The following is a 19,265-nucleotide window of genomic DNA, read 5'->3' as shown; positions in this document are numbered from 1 at the left end:
CTTGAGCTTTGTACAGGGTGATAAGAACAGATCAGGCCTATACCCCCACTAACACCTTCCTCAGTTTCTAAGGCCAGGCCTAATGATGGTGGGGATTAGACCATAGCCCTGTACTCAAACTGAAAGGACAAAGCATAAGACTCAGGAGGAGTTAGAGGGGCAGAGAGTAGAAGGGCATGGGGCACAATCAGCCTTAATTTCAATGGGCCGTAACAAGGGAGGCCACTGGGCAGCAGATTCTGTGGCAATCCACTTTCAGGCCGGAGTGGAAGACCAGAGATCTTCACAGACATCGGAGTGGACAATCACTGTGGGGTCTTTTTAGGCGGGTCCCAGTGCCCCATTGTATTTTTGACACAGATATCATTGGGCTCCAGTAAGGTAAAATGTGGCAGAATTGGATGTGTGCTGGGTGTCTTGGATAGTCTGATGAATAGCCTTGATCAGGGCTGGCAGGACTGGAGGAAGGAATGGTTAGAGTTCTGACACCTGCTGGTCTCTAATCCTGGGAAGCAATGAACAAGGTCTTCCTAACCTAACCTCAGAGAGGGCAAATCCCTCCCAAAGTGGGTTTCAGCACACCCCAAGGAAAGCAAAAGAAGGCGGTCAATCCACACTTAGCTGGCCTCTTGTGTCAGCTTTGGAAGAGTTCCTTTTTAAGTTTAGTAGATTTTTTCTAGCTGCCCACAACTCTGTATGTGTAACGAAGTTTGCAATCTCTGTGTAAATGTGTAACTATTATTTGAGAGCTTGTTGCTATGAAACTTAGGCCATTGTGAGACCTGATTGCTAGGGGGAAGCTTCAAATCAGGAGGAGCTGAGAAGCTACTATGTGAGCAACTTCAGTGTTGGTGCAGAATGCTTCCACCACCTGGAGAAAATATCTATAAAAACTAGGGAGTTCATTTAGCCTTCCCGTCCAGGCTGGTCTCAAGGAGGTCTGTTTCCCCAGGTTTGCCAGGGTACCCCTTCCTGGCTAAGGGCTCTCTGTTTAGGATTTGCTTGAGCACAATCCTGGTGTCTGGCTGAGACATCCCACATTAGACATCCACACTTGTTATAGACACCTTAGTTTGAGTGACTCAGAAAGTTTGATGGACCCCAGAAGAGTAGTCTGGTAAAGGTCAATTACCAAGGTCCTGCCAGTTGGTTCTTGGAGAGATTTGTGTCTCTAGTGTCCTCCATCATCCTGTAGGTCTGAGCTGTGTGTTTCTTCTTTAAAATGGAGTCTCATTGAGCACCAGGTAGGGGTGCCTCATCAGTTATCAGTGGGGCCCCATGGTCTTAGGGTCAATTGTTGGTCATCCAGGTCATTGGCCCAGGAATAGGGGACAACAATTTGTAGGGCAAGCTAAATAGTCCCTTCGAGGGGTAAGAGTTTTCTTTTTACTTTTTTCTTTTAAACGTCCTTCCCCAATGTAGTTGAGAAGCCCTCTTTTTCTATAGATCATACTGAGGACCTGGGTGTAAGTAAATGCACGACAAATGTCCCTGAATGGGTGGTGGGCTTTCCTTCCCTCATCTGAGAACCTGTCAGACTGATCAATACTGTCCTCCTTGCTGAAGGGGGGCCAAATCATAGCTTCCACATCCTGGGTTTTATCTTTTATATTGTGATAGTTATAGATAAACACCTGAGTGTTGTCGTCAGGCAAGAGGGGAGCAGAATTGAGGACAGTCAGTTAGATTCTTGGGTGGGCCAGGAATGGAGCATGTTACTGGGTCGCACAGGCATTAAACAGTGTTCCGGTTGTCTAGGAGAAGAGCCTCAACTCTATCTTAGGATGTTGTCTCTGAGTATAAGGCCCTTTCACACATGTTATTCCCACTCTGTTTCTTCCTACCTGTCTCCTCACCTTGCATGCTCAAGCTCTCTTTCCCACATCGCCTATCTGCCTCAGACTGTCTCCATTCCTGTCTGTGACTCTCTATCTGCTTTCTTCCAAGGGTAATGGGATCAGTTCTCCTCTATGCCTCATTTGGCTTATGGGTAAAAAGCCTTAAGATTCTACTCTTTTCCCTCTCCTAACTCTGTGGAGAGAATCAAAGGCTGTTGTCCTGGGTGGCCATGTCTACGCCTGATTGCATGATCCAGGGCAATGGAATTATAGATTTGTTCAAAAATATTCAGAACCTAGTGTATAATTCCATGCTGTGAGGAGAATAGTAAAATAATGCCACTGTGGTTGTGTATTGGGAAGCAGTAGAAGGCAGGTTTCTGAGTTTAGGGCCAACCTAGTCTACTGAGCGGTTTCCAGGACAGCCAAGACTTGAAGAGTCTCATGGCTCTAATTCTGGTGCCTCTGTATTGAGAGTGAGTTGGTCAGGATCCTCAATTGCTGCTCTGGCAACTGTAGTGCTAGGTGTCTGTAGTCTGCCTCTCTCTTTAGGGTTCTGAGTAGAAAATACATTCAAAGTATCCCAAATAAATGAGTAATAGTGGAATGAACCCAGATATTTAAAAAAAAAAAAAGCAGTTGTGCTGCTCATATACTAACTGGAGGACAACCAAAATGTGAGAGACCAAGCCATTAAAAGAGAGACTTTCTCCAACCCAACATTCCTGTCACACTTTTTAAGGACAAACCTCACTGCACGAGTTGGGGACCCCAAGAAAACCAAACTACAGGTATGCCACATCTGGGCTGGGAGGAGGAGCAGGTTCAGTCCATGTCTGCTCTGTGATTGTTTTATTCAATCCTTACCTTTTACAGTCAGCTACAACATGGACACAGATGTCTCCATGGTCTTCAGCATCAGCAGGGACAACAGAGCCCAGCATGGCTCAGGCCTTTTCCTTGGGAAATACTTCAGGGACAAATGAATGTGAAGCTCTCAGGGCTCTCAGGGCTACACAAAGAAAACCTGCAACCCCACTTCTCCCCCCAACAAAAAAAATATACAGAGAAAGGAAAAGAAAGTTCAAGAGATGGGCTGGAAATATGACTCAGTGTACACAGCCCCCAAGTCCTACCCCTTGATGAATAGGGTGGAAATATAGGACTGACCTCCTGGCCTCAAACTCAGAGATCCTCTGTCTCCTAGGTGCTGAGAAAGGCTAACACACCTGGTCTTTACAGAAGGTCACAGTGTATTCACAGTAAGAATTTATATGAATCTTAAACCCAGCACAGTGGGTGTAACAGGATGTCGCAGACATGTGAATGTAAGGATGTCCAGAGACTCTGTGTAATCTTCCCAGTTAGTGGGAGCTGTTTTACAACTGTGCACACGTCCTTACACACTGAAGGGTTCTGGCTGGAAGCATGAGTAACCTCTCTTTTTTTAAAAGGCAGTTTTCTTTCTTTCTTTCTTTCTTTATTTTTTATAAAAAGATTCATTGATTTTATTTATATAAGTACACTGTAGCTGTCTTCAGATACACCAGAAGAGGGCATCAGATTCTGTTACAGACCGTTGTGACCTAGATAAACAAGTTTTGGGAAATTGAACTCAGGAAGTCTGGACGACTACTCTGTTCTATTAACCACTGAGCCATCTCTAAAACCCAGGGGTGGTGTTTCTTTACATGCTCGTTTAGGTTATCTGATCGTGGATAGGTTGTGTAGCAGATCTGACATTGGTGGGGCCGATCCCCAGTGTGCTTTCTCATGTGGCGTGCGAGCTCATCTGAGCGAGAGAACGTCCATGTGCATCTGGAGCATTTGTAGGGCTTCTCCCCTGGATAAGAGAGAAAGAGATGCTTGTTACACTCAGGGGAAGAAGGGACAGCATCCTGACAGTGATGGAGCACAAGGTTCAACAAGGTGGATGGAGAGGACACTGAGGTATGCAAAGGAGTAGCTGGACAGGAAGAGGAGTGGGACAGCTGAGGAGAACATGGAGAGACAGGGAGAAAGAAGGAGCCACAATAAGAGGATAAGGAAGGGATAAATAAGGAAGGCAATGGAGGAGTGAGTGAGAAGGAAGAGGGTACAAGGAGAAAATCCCACAGAGGGAGAGTCTAGAGTCTGAAATGGACATAAGTCAATAGTCCTAGTACCTTGATGGCTCAGGTGGCAGCATTTCTTGTACCTGAGTGTTCAAGAACAGTGTGGACAACATGGTGAGAACTCACCTATGTGAAGGGGAGACCAGGAACCTCCACAAGGCAACAAACTAATACCCCACTTATCCCATCATGCAGTGCAAAGACATCACAGAAGACTGTAGCACAGCACACACTACCCTACCGCCTGGAGGATCAAGAAAACTCCATACCCAATTTCAAACTTGCCATCCTTCCCCACGTTATCCTCTGGGACAGAGCTCCAGGACAAGGCAATAGTTTAAATAGCCAACCGTATGCAGGCAGATCTGTGGCCACTTATCCCCCAAACCCCATATCCAGACAGATCCTCACTCACCAGTGTGTTTGCGAATATGGCCTGTGAGGTGGGAAGACTTTGAAAAAGAATGTCCACAGTAATGGCAGATGTAGGCCTTCCCTGTGTTTTGGGTTGGGGTCCTGAGGCCATTCTTCCTGTGTGGGAGATTTCCTGGCACCACAGGGAAGTCTGAAGAGCATGCGGATGTTTGACCCTGGACCATGTGGGAGATTGAAAAATCTAACACTGTGTCTCCATGGGGCATCTGACTACTAACAAGGGACATCATCCATCCTGTATTACAGGTCTGGTCACCATTGGTGGTAGTTGTCTGATCCCCATCGAAGGTTGGGTTACCCTCCGTGGCTGTCATATAATATCTGTAGAAGTTCTGATGATCATCACTGGGGGTCATTTTCTGATTTCCAGAGAGAGTCTGGAAACCAGTTATCTGAGCCCCGTCATAATGACTGCTGGGATTCATTGGCTGACCCTTAAAGAGTGTTTGATCGCCGAAGTGACTTGTTGTTTGATCTCCATAGAGAATTGGGTTACCATCAGAGGGTACTGCCTGCTTTCTATAGAAGGTGGTCTCATCGCTGGCAGTGTTTTTCTGATTTCTATGGAGAACCTGGTTAGAATCAAAAGACACTGTCTGATCCCCAGAGTGAGTTTGTTTAGATTTGTGGGCCATTGTTTGACCTCTATAGAGACTCTGGTTATTGTCAAAAGGCATTGTCTGAACCCCAGAGACAGTATGGTTCAGATCACGGAGCATGGGTTGACCCCTATAGAGAGTCTGGTTAGTATCAAACGGCAATGGCTGACCCCCAAAGAGTGTCTGGTTAGTATCAAAAGGGACTGTCTGACCCCCATAGAGATTCTGGTTAGTATCAGAAGGCATCTTGTGACCCCCATAGAGAGTTTGGTTAGAATCATGGGGAATTGTTTGACCCCCATAACGAATCTGGTTATAATCATGGGCCATTGCTTGACCTTCACAGAGAGTCTGGTTAGTATCAAAAGACATTATCTGATACCCAGAGTGAGATTGTTTAGATTTGTGGGCCATTGTTTGACCCCTATAGAGACTCTGAATATTGTCAAAAGGCATTGTCTGACCCCCAGAGACAGTATGGTTAGGATCCTGGGGCATTGGTTGACCCCTATAGAGAGTCTGGTTAGTATCAAACGGCAATGGCTGACCCCCATAGAGAGTCTGGTTTCCATTGGGAACCGTCATTTGATTATTATAGTAGGCCTGATTAGCACTGAGGATTTTCACCTTATCTCTGTATACATTCTGGTCATTGTACGTTTTCACCTGATTTCTATAGACTGTCTGGTCACCAATAGCAGTTGTCACCTGATTTCTATTGACTTTCTGCTCACTAGTGAAGGTCATCGTCTGGTGCCCATGGTAAGTCTGATTGGCATTGGAAGTCACCACCTGACCCCAATCAGAGGCTTGGTTACCCTCAGAAATGACTGAACAGTCTTCAAATGAGGATTGGTAACCACTGAAGCTCACCACAGGGCCCTCTGTAAGAGTTGCTAGCAGATTATCATAAATGGTATTTATCTGGTTGTCTTCAATAGGGCTTGTCACCTTGGTTCCAGTGGCTGCTGTCTTCTGGTATGCAGTGAGTAAGGACTTGGAGCTGTCCTGGCCATGGGTCAGCTGGGTGCTTGCTGTGGAGAGCATGATGTCAACAGGCACCATTTCTTGGCTCATAGGAACAGCCTTATGTGGCTGTGCAGGGGGTTTACCAAGGGCTGTTGCAGGGTGCATTGTTGTGACTGTGTGAGGGACAGAAGAAGATTCAGAGGTCATCACAGTGGAACTGCAGGAAGTCATGACTCTGGGCTGACTTGCGCTGGCCGTCCTGTACAGGGGTTCTGAGAGACTGGGATGAAGACCTGAAGCTAAGCTGGAGCTCTGTTCTGGTCCTTCTGTGGCAGGAAGACTTGGAGAAACTCAAGAGCCCCAGATGTTTGGAGGATGGAGGTAAGCTGTTTGTAGAACTGGATTTTCAGTTGTAAGAACCTAGGAAGTAAAATCAGAAGGTCACTCAACAGAACCTTAAGACCTGGTCCTCATCCTGCCTTCCCACCAATGCCAAGCTAAACCATCCACCATCTTTTCTTACTCAAAAGGGCCTCTGCAGACATTGCCATAGACAACCAGTTAGAAGAGAGAGTCAGGTTTCATAGAATTACATAACATTTGCACCAATGACACCAGGACACAGGAGGCATGGCTGTCCCTGTTTTAAGGAGAAAACAGCTCCATAGGGAGCACACTCTACTGTACAGATACAAATGCATGGAAAGACTGGAAATACAAAACAATGAGCTAACATTATTTACAATTTCGTGTTCTAAGCTTAAAATAAACTCAAACATGACAAAGAAGAACATTAGAGCAGAGCTAATACAGAAAAGTCAGCTGAAATAAAAATTGATCAAATTTTTTAAAGATCAACAAACTTGATGAACCTATTTGTAATCAGAAAGGGAGGAAGAGGCTGGCAAGATTGCTCAGTGGGTAAAGGCGCTGTCACCCAGACCTGAAACCCGCAGAGTGAAAGGAGAGAACCTGTTCTTGTAAGGTCTCCTGTGCCCTACACGGATGCACTGTGGCACACGCCAGCACTCGTGCCTGCACACAGAAAACATACCACCTCGTGTGACAGTCTTCTAAGTCCAGCTACGTGGAAGGTTGAGGCAGAAGGATTGTAAAATCAAAGTGTGCTTGGACATTTAGGGGGAAAGTCATTTGTAGAAACTGGAGACATGAGTCATTAGGTAAGAGCATTGTCTGCTCTTCAGGGGACCCAATTCAATTCCCCGAACCCACGTGGCTGTTCACAACTGTCTGTGTAACTCCAGCTCCAGACGATCTGATGCAATGCCCTAGTCCAGGATCAACTGGGAATGCATGCGTGTGGTGCACGGACATAATGGTGGGGAAAATACACTAAGGAAGTAGAAACCAAACATATCCTTTAAAGGAGATGGGGGTGTGGAGTTGGCTCGGCCATTGAACGGGAGGGTCACACCCAAAGTAGATTGTGTTCCCGGCCAGGTCGAGTTTGCAGAGTGAGTACCAAGTCAGGCAACGTAACCACTAAACCCTTCTTGAAAAACCAAAGGATAAAGTCAGATCATATCAATAACTGATTGTGTTTAAAACAAATAAATAGCTGGGCAGAGGTGGCAACTGGGAAAGCAGGTGGGTTAGGGCATGACATACACCAGGGCAGTGCACATCTTTATCCCTGCACTAGGGAGGCAGAGGCCAGAGACCCTTGAGTTCCAGGAAATTCTGGTGAACAGAGAACGATGCAGGCCACCCTGGTCTACAGAGAGTCCAAATACTAAATCTAAACAAGAAGGGAAGAGAGAAGGAAGGAAGGAAGAAGAGAGAGAGAGAGAGAGAGAGAGAGAGAGAGAGAGAGGAAGAAAGTGTTTAAAAAGAAATAACCAGGGTCCCACTGCCTGTGTCTCTGGTGCATACGTATATGACATTCCTTAGTAACCAGTGACTCTTCCTGTGAGGAAGGCGGGATGTGCATTGCTGCTCTGGCTGGGTGGGAAAGTGGCCAGAGCAGATTCTTGGTTTCCAGTGCCCCACAGTTACAGCTGCAGAGAACATCTGGACAGAGGCAGAGCTGCCCTGGGGTAAGAAGGGCATCAGTTCGGGGCCATCAGGGCCGGGAGGTATGCAGAGACGCAGCAGCAGGTGTGTGCTCTTGCACTGGAGTCTACACACGCATCAGACTTGGAAAACAAGCGTGCAAGGGGGTAACTGAGCCAGCGTGACAGTGGGAGAAGGTCAAGGCCGACTGCCTTCACGGTGTACACTTTGGCTCCACTGCTGACGCCTTCCTTCCCTGGAAGAACAGTAAAGGGCAGAGAGGCTGGCTGGAAAATGATACAAATTCACTGAACATCATCACTTTCAGCAAGCAGAGTCCCATGAACTGAGGAGTGTGGTGAAGTCCATGCTGAAATTACCAGAAGAGTCAGGAAGCAGGACTAGGGCCCTGCATCAGATCCTCTGCAGCTGGAGTTACACAGACACTTGTGAACAGTTTGTGATGGTGGGAATTCAACCTGGGTCCCCTGCAGAGCAGACAATGCACTTAACTGATGACACATCTCTCCAGCCTCTCCAAACAACCTTTTTAAAAATTGCCCAAGCACACTCTGATCCTACAATCCTTCTGCCTCAACCTTCCATGTCTGTCACTGTAGGACTGTCACACCACGTGATATGTTTCATGTGTGCAGGCACCTGTGCTGGCCTGTGCCACAGTGCACCTGTGTAGGGCACAGGACAACTTATAAGAACGGGTCCTCTACTTTGACTTTGTGGGTTTCAGGTTTGGGTGAGAGTACCTTTACCCACTGAGCCATCTTGCCAGCCTAGACCCTCCCTTTCCACTCACAAATAGGTTCACCAAGGTTGCTGATCTTTAAGGCAGAGAATTATAATAGAATTCATTACCACACAGCATTGCACAGGAAGCACCCACCTAAGCTGTAATGGAACTCAAATTCCATTACAAATCCATTTCACTCTCACTAAATTCCTTCCTTCCCCTGGAGCTCAAGTCTTCCCGAACAGCTACCAAACCCACTAGTATTTCCCCGGTTTATAAGGGACGTGGAGGGACTTTGTTTACCCATCCTGAGATCCACAGAGAGTAACTCAGAAGGAGAATCCAGAACCACACATTTAGGGCCCTGAAATCCTAGAATTCAGAGAAAGCAGGTGGTCATGGGAAGGCCAGCCTGACTCTGTCTCAGAAAAGGACTCAAGGAATGGTCCTGGGCCTCCTGCCTCAACTGAAATGATGACGCAATGGCTTCAACCAGCTCTGCTCCAGTCCTGAGTCTCCAGCACTCAGAGAGCTGAGGAAGCTGCATCTTGACATTGAGGTTTGCTCAGTCCCTATACTTTGCAAAACCTGATTTCAAAAACAACAGAGAAACAAACAAATAAGCAAAAACTATGCAGGATTTTGTGGAAGACACGAGTGATACTTTTCATATTTGAAATAAAGTGTTCCTAGTTTACTGGGGTAAGAAAGCACAACTGAAATCCCCAATGTTGTCCTAAAACTAAAACTTAAAATATTATCTGCTGTTTCAGCCTGGCTCAGGAGAGTAAACTCAGACTTGGGGCTTTGTCAGTTAAATCCCCGATGCCCCCCTCAATCCTCAGGCCCTTCTGACAGATTGAGAAGGGCCAACATGTAAGGATGCTGAGTCAGGGAACCCCAGGTGATGGATACCTGCATAGCCTGTCACCTGTATACCTGCATTGATGTGACTGACAGGATGATCCTGAGTAAGCACCACAGGTCACAAACAGGACAAGTGTCCATGTTAGTCCTAAAAAGCTGGGGAAATACATATGTCTCTACTGCACCTGTGTGATTTACGGTGGTTGGAAACAGCATTGTTTTAAAAAGATTTGCAAATGCTACACCACAAAGACTAGGTCATCGACTTGTCAGCTTGGTCATTAACATTTTAGATTCTCTAAAAAGTCCAGGAAAAGCGTCAGGTAACCTAAACGATGGAAAACGAGAGAGCAATTCGACATTTTGACACTAAGTTTTTAGTATCTTCAAAAAGAACTTTCCCAGGTAAAGTCTGTAAAGAGTTCAACCACTTACAAATTTCTAGATCCTTCAAGCATCATTCCAAGGTTTTCCTTATATACTCACTCAAAAAGTAGCAACGATTTTTTAAAAGTGTTCTTGTCATTAGCGTGTATGTTCAGGGTACAAAGTGGCTTCTGCGTGACATTTTTGGTCATGTTTATAATGTCCTCAGACCAGATGTAAAAATAAAACTTTCATTTCCCAGAAGATAAAGAGACAGGCAGGGCTGGCACCTACGGTTAACTTCAGAGCTCAGATACAAGAGATGGGGAACCCTGAACATGAGTCCAGTCTGGTCAGCACAGTGAGATCCAGAACACAGAGGACCACAGAGAAACCCGGTCTCCAACCAACCAACCAACCAACCAATCAACCAACCAACCAACCAACTAATCAACCAACCAAGTAAATAGTAAGAAAATTCAAAAGATTGTGCCTAAAAGATAAATAGCTGGGCGGTGTCTCCACATGCCACAGGGTCCCAACACTCGGGCTGTAGATGTGGGTGAGTTTGAGGCTAGCCTGGTCTGCAAAGTGTGTTCTAGGACAGCCAGGGCTACACAGAGAACCCCCTGAAAAAAAACAAAACAATAACAACCATCATAAGTAGATATAAAGGTGGGAGATTGTAGATAGTCGTAGACCAACATTTCCTACATCACTCCCAAAGCCCTGTATTCAACCCCACCACATCAAAAGAGTGGGAGGCGAGGGAAAGAAACACAGCTTGTGAGCAGAAGCCCGAGATTCCACCTCAAACAGCACAACCGCAGAGAGACCAAGGACCCCAAAACATATCACTGAAGATACACGAATGAGTACCAAGCCAGGGACGATGCCCAATGTCAGCTTAGGAAATGAAAGGAGACAGAGCAGACAATTATTGGCATGGACAATATTTAAAGAGAAGCCCCACACACTAATAACTAGAGATGTTGAGCTATGAAGAATAGGAATTCTTGCCTACTGCTGGCACTGAAAAATGAAGGCCGGGACATGGTGATGGTGATGCTTGCCTTTGATCCCAGCACTCTGGAGGCAGAGGCAGGAGATCTGAATTCTAGGTCAGCCTGGACTTCCAGGAAAGCCAGGCTATAGAGAAAGCATCTTGAAAATCCAAAAGAAAAGGTGAACCTCACAACTGCTGTAGAGAATGGGGTTGACACACAGGGGCTGGTTTTGCTGTACAACCCCAGCAATCCATTTCTGGGCCTGTACCTCAAGAAAATTGAAAAGATATTTGATGTTTCTACATATTTATGTACATATTTATACATATTATGGTACCCACACCATGTAGTGTCTAGGAGTCTGATCATCATCAGATACAAATGGGTGATTAAAATTCAGGATTTACTGTGGAAGACTCACTCAGCCATGCTACAGACATGATCACTGATAGACAGGAGTGGAAGAGACAGTCAGACAGGGGACTCGGGGTTGCTTGAGGGGTTGTGGGGAAGGGGAAGACTGAAGAGTTATTACCTAGGATAGGCCTAGCAGAGTTTGATACGGAGATCTTTTCAAAAAAAGATTCATTATTATTATTATTATTTAAGTGCACTGTAGCTGTCTTCATATCAGAAGAGGGCATCAGATCCCATTACAGATGGTTGTGTGAGCCACTATATGATTGCTGGGAATTGAACTCATGATCTCTGGAAGAGAAGTCAGTGCTCTTAACCACTGAGACATCTCTCTAGCCCCACAGGGAGATCTTGACTCAAAAATCCACAGCAGGCTGAGAGTGGAGGGGCATGCCGTGGACAAAACAGAGAAAATTAATGAAATAGAGAAATCCTATCACCAACCAATCAACCAAACAAACAAACAAAACCCAACGTACAACAAAGGTTCCATCCCATATTATCAGTTTTTTTGAGACAGGGTCTCTCTGTGTAGCCCAGGCTGTCCTGAAACTCCCTCTGTAGTTCAGGACGGCCTCGAACTCATAGATCTGTGTGCCTCTGCCTCCTGCGTACTCAGTGAGTGAAAGAATGGACCACCAACCCCTGGCTCTTTATTTCACAAAGAATCTTTTCAGTTTTTGTTTACTATTTTCAATTAATTCATTATTAATATTTGTCTGTTTTGTTTTTGAGGCCAGGGTGTCTCTGTAGCCCTGGCTATCCTGGAAGTCCCTCTGTTGACCACTCCACACTCCAATTCAGGGATCGGCTTTGTTTGCCTCTGCCTCCCTCGTGCTGGGATTAAAGGTTTCGTCATCACTGCCAACTGAAATTGTGTGAATAAGATAAAGTTTTGTGAGAAGCCCTGTGGGTGGGGCAGCAGGTCCTGTGGGTGGGGGCAGGTTGCATGATGGGATTAACTTAAACCTAGTGGTGGTGGCTCCGACTTCTAACCCCACCCACATGAGCCAGATGCTGGTGGTCTGTGGATTTGAGCCACCCTGGCCTAAAGACTAAATTCCAGATGGCCTGGGAGTCATCTCGATGCCTGCCTCGAGAAAAACAACAAACACAAAAATGAAACAAACACACACACAGCTTAACCAACCAAACACCAGAGCATAACTATTCCAAACCAATAGACCTCAAGAGCCATCTTCTGTGGCTAATGAAAGACTCCAGTTCAAGCGGACCCAACTCTCTCTTTTGTCCCTCAGAGACACATACACTCATTTTCATCAACTAGGAAACATGATATTTTAATTATACAATATATAACAAATATAATACTTAATATTCATATACAATATTATATATACTCTGTATTCTATTATACATAATATATTTTAAAATGAATATATATTAAAAACAAAAAATAAATATTTTAAAATAGAGACCCAGAAGAGCATCTTAAACTTCCTCTCTCATGACTCCAACTCACATTCCCAGACAGTCAGGCTGGACCCACCCTAGGGTGACAACTCTAATTTGTACAAAGTGGACCTGCCAGATTTGGATGAGTATCTGAGAAAATGGAAGCAGGGAAGGAATTCTGGTGCACACAACAGCACAGGCTCTGGTCTGTAACCTTCAGGCCCTCAGGATGCACATGGTTCTGACCTCCTGTACCTGAGGGACCATTAACACAAGTACTTTCCTAGCCCAGACCTGGTGGCCCACAGCTTTAATCTCAGTCCGTGGGAGACAGTGGAAGATGTGTCTCTGTGTCTGAGGCTATCCTGGTTTACATAGCGAATTGCTATAGAGGAGAATTCTATCCCCAAAATGACTATTTGAATTTGTATTTATTTTTGAGACTGTGTGTCTACAGAGCCCCGTTTGACATGAAATTTACGCGGTGGATCAGGCTGGCCTTGATCCATCTGCCTCTGACTCCTCTCCGTACTTCAGAAATTAACGACATTGGCCACCGTGCCTGGCTTCATTTTATTATTTTAAAAATTATTATTTCAAAACTCCGTGTGCAGACCAGGCCAGCATGAAAATCATATCTTCCTGCTTCTGTCTCAAGTGCTGGGACTTGAGTTGTGGTCACCACACTCGCAGCCTGGTCTCTTTCTGGATCATGAGTCCTGGCATTGTGGGCACATTTGAGGCCTGCTGAAGGGCTGAGCTGGCACTGCATCTTGCAAAGACAGTTGTGATGATTACAATTGTTTTGATTACAATTCCACAGCACAGGCTCCAACACAGGCTGCGTTTTTCTCGTGCATAACACCCCCCTGGCTCTCAGCATACCTGCCCCTGACCTCTGCAGAGACTTCTCTCTGCCTCACTACTGGCAATTCTGACCTCCCCTTCTTTAGAAGTTCCAGCCCAGGTTGATCACTTTGCCAATGAGAATGGAGACTTACCGAAGCCGATCCAGAGAGTGGTCTCCGATGGTAACCACGAGCTCAAGTGATCTAGGTGGATGGGAGAAACCCCTTCAGAAGGCTTTGACTTTTATGGGGTCTTGCGTGGACCACCCCCTTTGTGGGAGGAGCCTAGTGAAGTCCGTGTCTACCTATCAACCGGTCGGGGCCTTGGGATTTTTGAATTTGCTAGCAAGAAGCCTTGGGGCAGTGGTTTTCAACAGGTTTATGCTAACGCTTTTGCAGGGCTGAACCGCCCTTTCACAAGGATCGCATATTTGATATCCTACATATTAGCTGCATTACAATTCATATCAGTAGGAGAAATTATACTCATGAGCCGAAATAATCTTATGGCTGCTGGTCACCACCGAAGAACCGTATTAAAGTGTTGCAGCCTGACGAAGGCTAACAGCCATGGTGTCTCTTCCCGGATTGCACTGCATACAGCTCAGCGTATTGCCCGTTCCATCCCTCCTTGTGGGTTTTAAAGCAGTCATCCTGTGACGGGAAAGTTGAGAACGAAGGTCCTAAAGAACTGCCTATGAGTCAAGCACGGTGGTGCAGGCCTTTAATTAGAGCTCTCCAGAGGCAGAGAGGCAGGGGGATCTCTGTAAGTTCAAGTCCAGCCTGATCTGCAAGACGAGTCCAGAGCAGCCAGGGATACACAGAAAAACTCGGCTCGAAAAACAAAAACCAAACCCAAGCAAAAATAACCTATTGGTTGTAGATTTGAACCCTGTAACTTACTTCTCATGGGTTGAGGGTTTAGGTGAACCTATGACCCGAATTTTTAGTGCGCTTAAAGAAGATTTCATCTCGTGAATTGTTGGGGTAATCAAAACAGTTTCTCGTCAGAAACACTGAGAATCCGGCCATTTCCCCTCAATAATAACGCAGGTTCTCGGTTGTTTGTTAATTGATTCGTTTTTGCTTTTCGTTGTTTCTTAGGTTGGTTGGTTGGCTGGTTTTTCTACACAGGATTTCTTTCTGTAGCCCCTGGCTGGCCTGGAGTTCGCTCTGTAGAAGTGGCTGGTGTTGAACTCAAGAGATCCCCCTGCCTCTGCTATTCCCAGGCCAGCACCAGCATCCAATGGAACCCTTCTGTTCTACTGGGTTCTTGTGTGGTTCAAACCCTCTCTTTCCACATCTATCTGGTTTGTTCTAGCCAGAATTGAGTGGGTACATAGTAGTCTCCCACTCCTGTAACAGACTTTTCTGTTTTCCCTTCAATTCTGCCAGAATTTCCTCCAATATTTTTCATATATTTTGTAGTTCATTAGATGCATGACTGTTTAGAACTGTTTTCGTTTCTATCGAGAGCCCTTCATATAATCTTTGGGAATCATGGGGTGGTGGCTCATGTGGTTAAAAGTGCTGTCTGTTTGTCACAGGAACCCAGATTGGATTCCCAGCCCCCTTAAGGTGGTTCATGCCTTTGTAACTGCAATTCCAGATTATCCAACACACTCTGTCTGTACTCTGGCATGTACAGACAAACTGGCAAACACCCATAAACATAAACTAAAAACCTAATAAAAAATAAAAACCGTACAGCTGATTTCTGATTTTATATTTGCGAACATAGTTTATTTACATCTTAAACTGTTTAACTGTCAAGAAGGAACATAATTCTATCATTGGTCTATCATTGGCTACATCTTCTGTGGGCCTATGGCTTCTCTTCCCATGCTCCTATTTCCTTTTGTGCTTTGCTGTCTTTTTGTGGTCAAAGATTTTAATCCCATATATGAACATGTGGCCTACAGACACACACACCCCTACACCACACACCACAGGACAAACCACGCATACACACACACACACACACACACACACACACACACACACACACACTATACTCTCTTTGCGTACTTGATAAACGTGTTCCTGGGGAGTTACACTTGACATCCTAGATTTGTAACATCTACTTTGAATTTAAGGCATCCTAACTTCACTAACAGAGAATCAGCTTTCCTAGTGCCCCGTCCCCATCAGGTTTTACTTTTATATGCTACAAAATTACACGTTTATGGGTAGTGTGTTCACAATCATGGTTTCTCATTTTTAATGGACGACTGGACTAATTGTATGGCCTCTGGGTGCTGCTCAGCCTTCTCCCTCTCTTCCTGGGCGCTGAGGATCAAACACAGCCTTCCATTCCACGGAACTCCGTACCCTGCATTGCAGACCTGAGAATGGGGTTACTTGACCGACTTTACTCCTTTGGAGAGGACAAGTTACCGCGTGTTCCTTTGTGATTGCCCTCATTGAATCTGCCCCAGTGGCAACATTGGATCTCGGATCCTCTTTGCCCGGGGGGGGACTGCTTTATCCAATCTTTGCTCAATTCTGCACATCCACTTTCGTCTTTGTCCTTTCTTATTCGATTGTGATGTATGATGGTCTACGTGTTACCCAGGACAGCCAGGGTTACACAGAGAAATCCTGTCGCAAAAATCCCAAAACCAAAAGCTGAAAAACAAATAAACAAACCAAAAAAAAATCATCGTTTACGAAAAAAGGGAGGCATGGAAGGCATGTAAACCATGCAGAAGGTCCTGTAAAGCCATGAGAGGGAGGGCGGAGAGACACCTCTGTCAGCATAGCGGCCATGTCAGCACATCTGCACTTGAAGTCAGTCCTTGCCTGCAGGCATTTGCTCAAAGCTGGAGCCATGTGTAGCCTGGCTCAGAACTAGGCCAGAGCACTGGCAGCATGGAGAATCCAGGTCTTGGTGCCCAGCTCGGGAACCCACTGAGCAGACGCTGTGGGGAATCAGAAGAAGCCTGACATGCGCAGATGAGCTCATCTCGAGTTCAGATAAACACTGCAGACAGCTGGAAGCTCAAGCAGGAAGCTGGGTGTGGAGGGGTCTGCCTGCCTGGAAGAGCTGCCCTGAGCAGTCTAGAGAGGCTAGGGAACGTTTGAGCAGGGATCTCAGCCAGAGGCAGGGTGCAGAGGTGGAGCAGGCTAAGAGCCTCCTGAAATGTGACATATAAAAGCATTACACAGAGCAGAAGGGACGTGAGAGACAGAGAAGCTGCACATGCCCAGGGCACTGGGTTGTCAACCTTTCCAAGGCTGCAATCCTTAGCACTGATCCAAATGACCATTGGGTACTTTCTGTCCTTGTCCCCCACTGAGTCATCATGGCCAGCAGAGGAGATCTGTGCCATCTCCAATGCCACCAGATCAATGGAACTGGCAAGTAGAAATGTCCCCGAGATGTAGATCCATGTCCTGCCTTTCTAGAGCAGACAGCCAGGAGCTAGAGCACTTGTTTCCTAGGCTTAGCATCTTTTCTCCTCCAGGTAGGCCTCATCTTTCCCTTAAAGGGCTTTGATGTGCTTCTGATAAGCCATTGCCTCAGGCTGCTTACTCACCCTGGGTCCCATTCCCAGGGTCTGGCTCATTAGAGATCTTTATGGCCTTGGGCTCTAAAGAGCAGAGGGCAGAATGGAAGAGCTCACTGGGTGGATCAGTTGCATCCAAGAACAGGAAAGCTGCTCCTGGGGAAGCCTGAAGGGCTTAGCTGTCTGCCCCATGCTATCCTGTGTACACAGGGCCCAGGGTGGACGCCTTTATCCAGTCATTGCACACCTCTGAAGATTCACTTCCTGCTTCGTAATTTCTTATTTAATTGTGTTATGCATTGGTATTAATATATTCCCATCAGTTGTATTTCCATTTAAAATATCATGTATTTATCCAGACCGAGTGGCACACACCTTTAACCCAGCACTCGGGAGGCAGAGGCAGGCAGAACTCTGTGAGGTTGAAGACAGCCTTGTCTATAAAGATAATCCAGGTCAGCCAGGGTGACACAGAGCAATCCTACCCCAGAAACTTAAAGTCAAATGAGAAACAAACAAATCATTTGTTTATTTTAAGAGGGAGGCATGGAAGTTCTGTAAACAACACAGGGGTTCCTGTAATTTCTCTTTCACATCTCAGTCCTCATGCTCTGACAATATCACTATTTCTAAGTTAAACAAAAGTCCGGGTCGTGGGCTACTGATAGTGAGAACAGAGGAATCTAACGGGAGAAACTAATGCTTCCAACACAGACCCTCAGTGGAAAACTGCTTATGTGCAGGCAAAGAGGTGTTTGGAAGAGGGGCGGGGAAGGCCTCAGTAGCTTGGCTTCTCTCATCACTGGATCCTGAATCAGACTATGTCTAACTCCCCATCCCTCAGGACCTGCATACTTGTGTCTGGTTTTGAGGTTGTCTTAACCCTCGGCCCAGGTTCCTCTGAATTCACCACTCTCTTACCCCATCCTCCTGAATTATATGAGTGTTCACCATACCCAAGGCTCACTCTGGTGTTTTGTTTTGTGAGACGGTGTCTCACTATGCAGCCCAGGCTGGCCTTGAACTTAACAACAGCTCGGCCTCCAGCTTTACTGAGTTCTTAAGATTCTTCATTTGTTTTTTTTTTTTTTTTTTTTTTTTTGCTTTATGGAAAATTTATTACAACTCTCCAGCCGCGCATTACTTCTTCTTCTCAACGTCTTGCTCTGCGGCTTCTTTCGCCCTCTTTGCTCGGATGCGAAAGAGCCGGGCATTGGCTCGGGCCATGCGAAGGCTGGCGAAAGCCTTAAAGTTCTTCTCCTCTTCCGTGATGGCTCTGGCCTTCTCCTTTTTGTACACATTCCGGATGGGCATCACAGGTCCTGTTAGCTGCGTGGCCAATTTAAGTTCTTCAGCAGAACTGTCTCCCTTCTTCGGAGCAGAAGGTTTCCTGGGGAAAAGTATGAGCTTGGAGCGGTACTCCTTCAGGCGCTGCACGTTGGCCTGCAGTGACTCCGTGGATTTGTTTCGCCTCCTTGGGTCCACGGAGATGCCGATGGTGCGTGCCATTTTCTTGTGGATACCAGCCACCCTGAGCTCCTCCAGGCTGAAGCCCCTGCCAGCCCGGACCTTGGTGTGGTATCTAACTGTAGGGCACCTCACGATGGGCCTGATGGGACCGGACGCGGGGCGAGGGGCGATGCGGCGCGCTTTCGCCTGCCGGGCCTTGCGTCTGCGGATCTTGCGGGCCGGCTGGTTGAACCACGTGTCCACTCGCTGCTGCCAGTCCTTGTGGAAGTGGGGCTTCAGGATCATGCCATTCCGGCTGGGCGCCATGGCTGCCTCCTGTACAGGAGAACGGCCGAGCGGAAAAGGGTCTTCATTTGTTTATATGTGTATGTGTGTGCATATGCCATGTCCATGTAGGTGCCCTTGGAGGTGTGAAGAGGGCGTGGGATCCTCTGGAGCTGAAGTCAGAGGTCATAAGCTCTTCATTGTGGGTGCATGGACCTTGGCACAGCAAGGGGACTTGAGCACTGAGCATTGCTCTAGCCCTAACACGAGCTCTGATACACGGTGACCCAAGCAAGTGTCCCTAAGGCTGCATTTGGTGAAGGAAGGGCTCCCAGGAGAAGCAGTGAGGGATGAGAAGCCAAAGTCCAGCTTGGGTGTGAGTTTA

General features: G+C 46.5%; 1 pseudogene across 1 annotated transcript; it reads right to left on the bottom strand.

The window, feature by feature from the left end:
- Positions 1–18,229: 18,229 nt before the first annotated feature.
- LOC148006008 (large ribosomal subunit protein eL13 pseudogene) lies at positions 18,230–18,960 on the bottom strand (annotated as a pseudogene). Its single transcript, XR_015620448.1, has one exon. The product of XR_015620448.1 is annotated as a large ribosomal subunit protein eL13 pseudogene (transcript).
- Between the last annotated feature and the right edge of the window lie 305 nt (positions 18,961–19,265).

This window comes from Rattus norvegicus, chromosome 5, assembly GCF_021556685.1.
Source record: "Rattus norvegicus strain SHRSP/BbbUtx chromosome 5, alternate assembly SHRSP_T2T, whole genome shotgun sequence".
Taxonomy (NCBI): domain Eukaryota; kingdom Metazoa; phylum Chordata; class Mammalia; order Rodentia; family Muridae; genus Rattus; species Rattus norvegicus.
The sequence above is the reverse complement of the archived record's forward strand: the minus strand, read 5'-3'. Positions and strand labels throughout refer to the sequence as shown.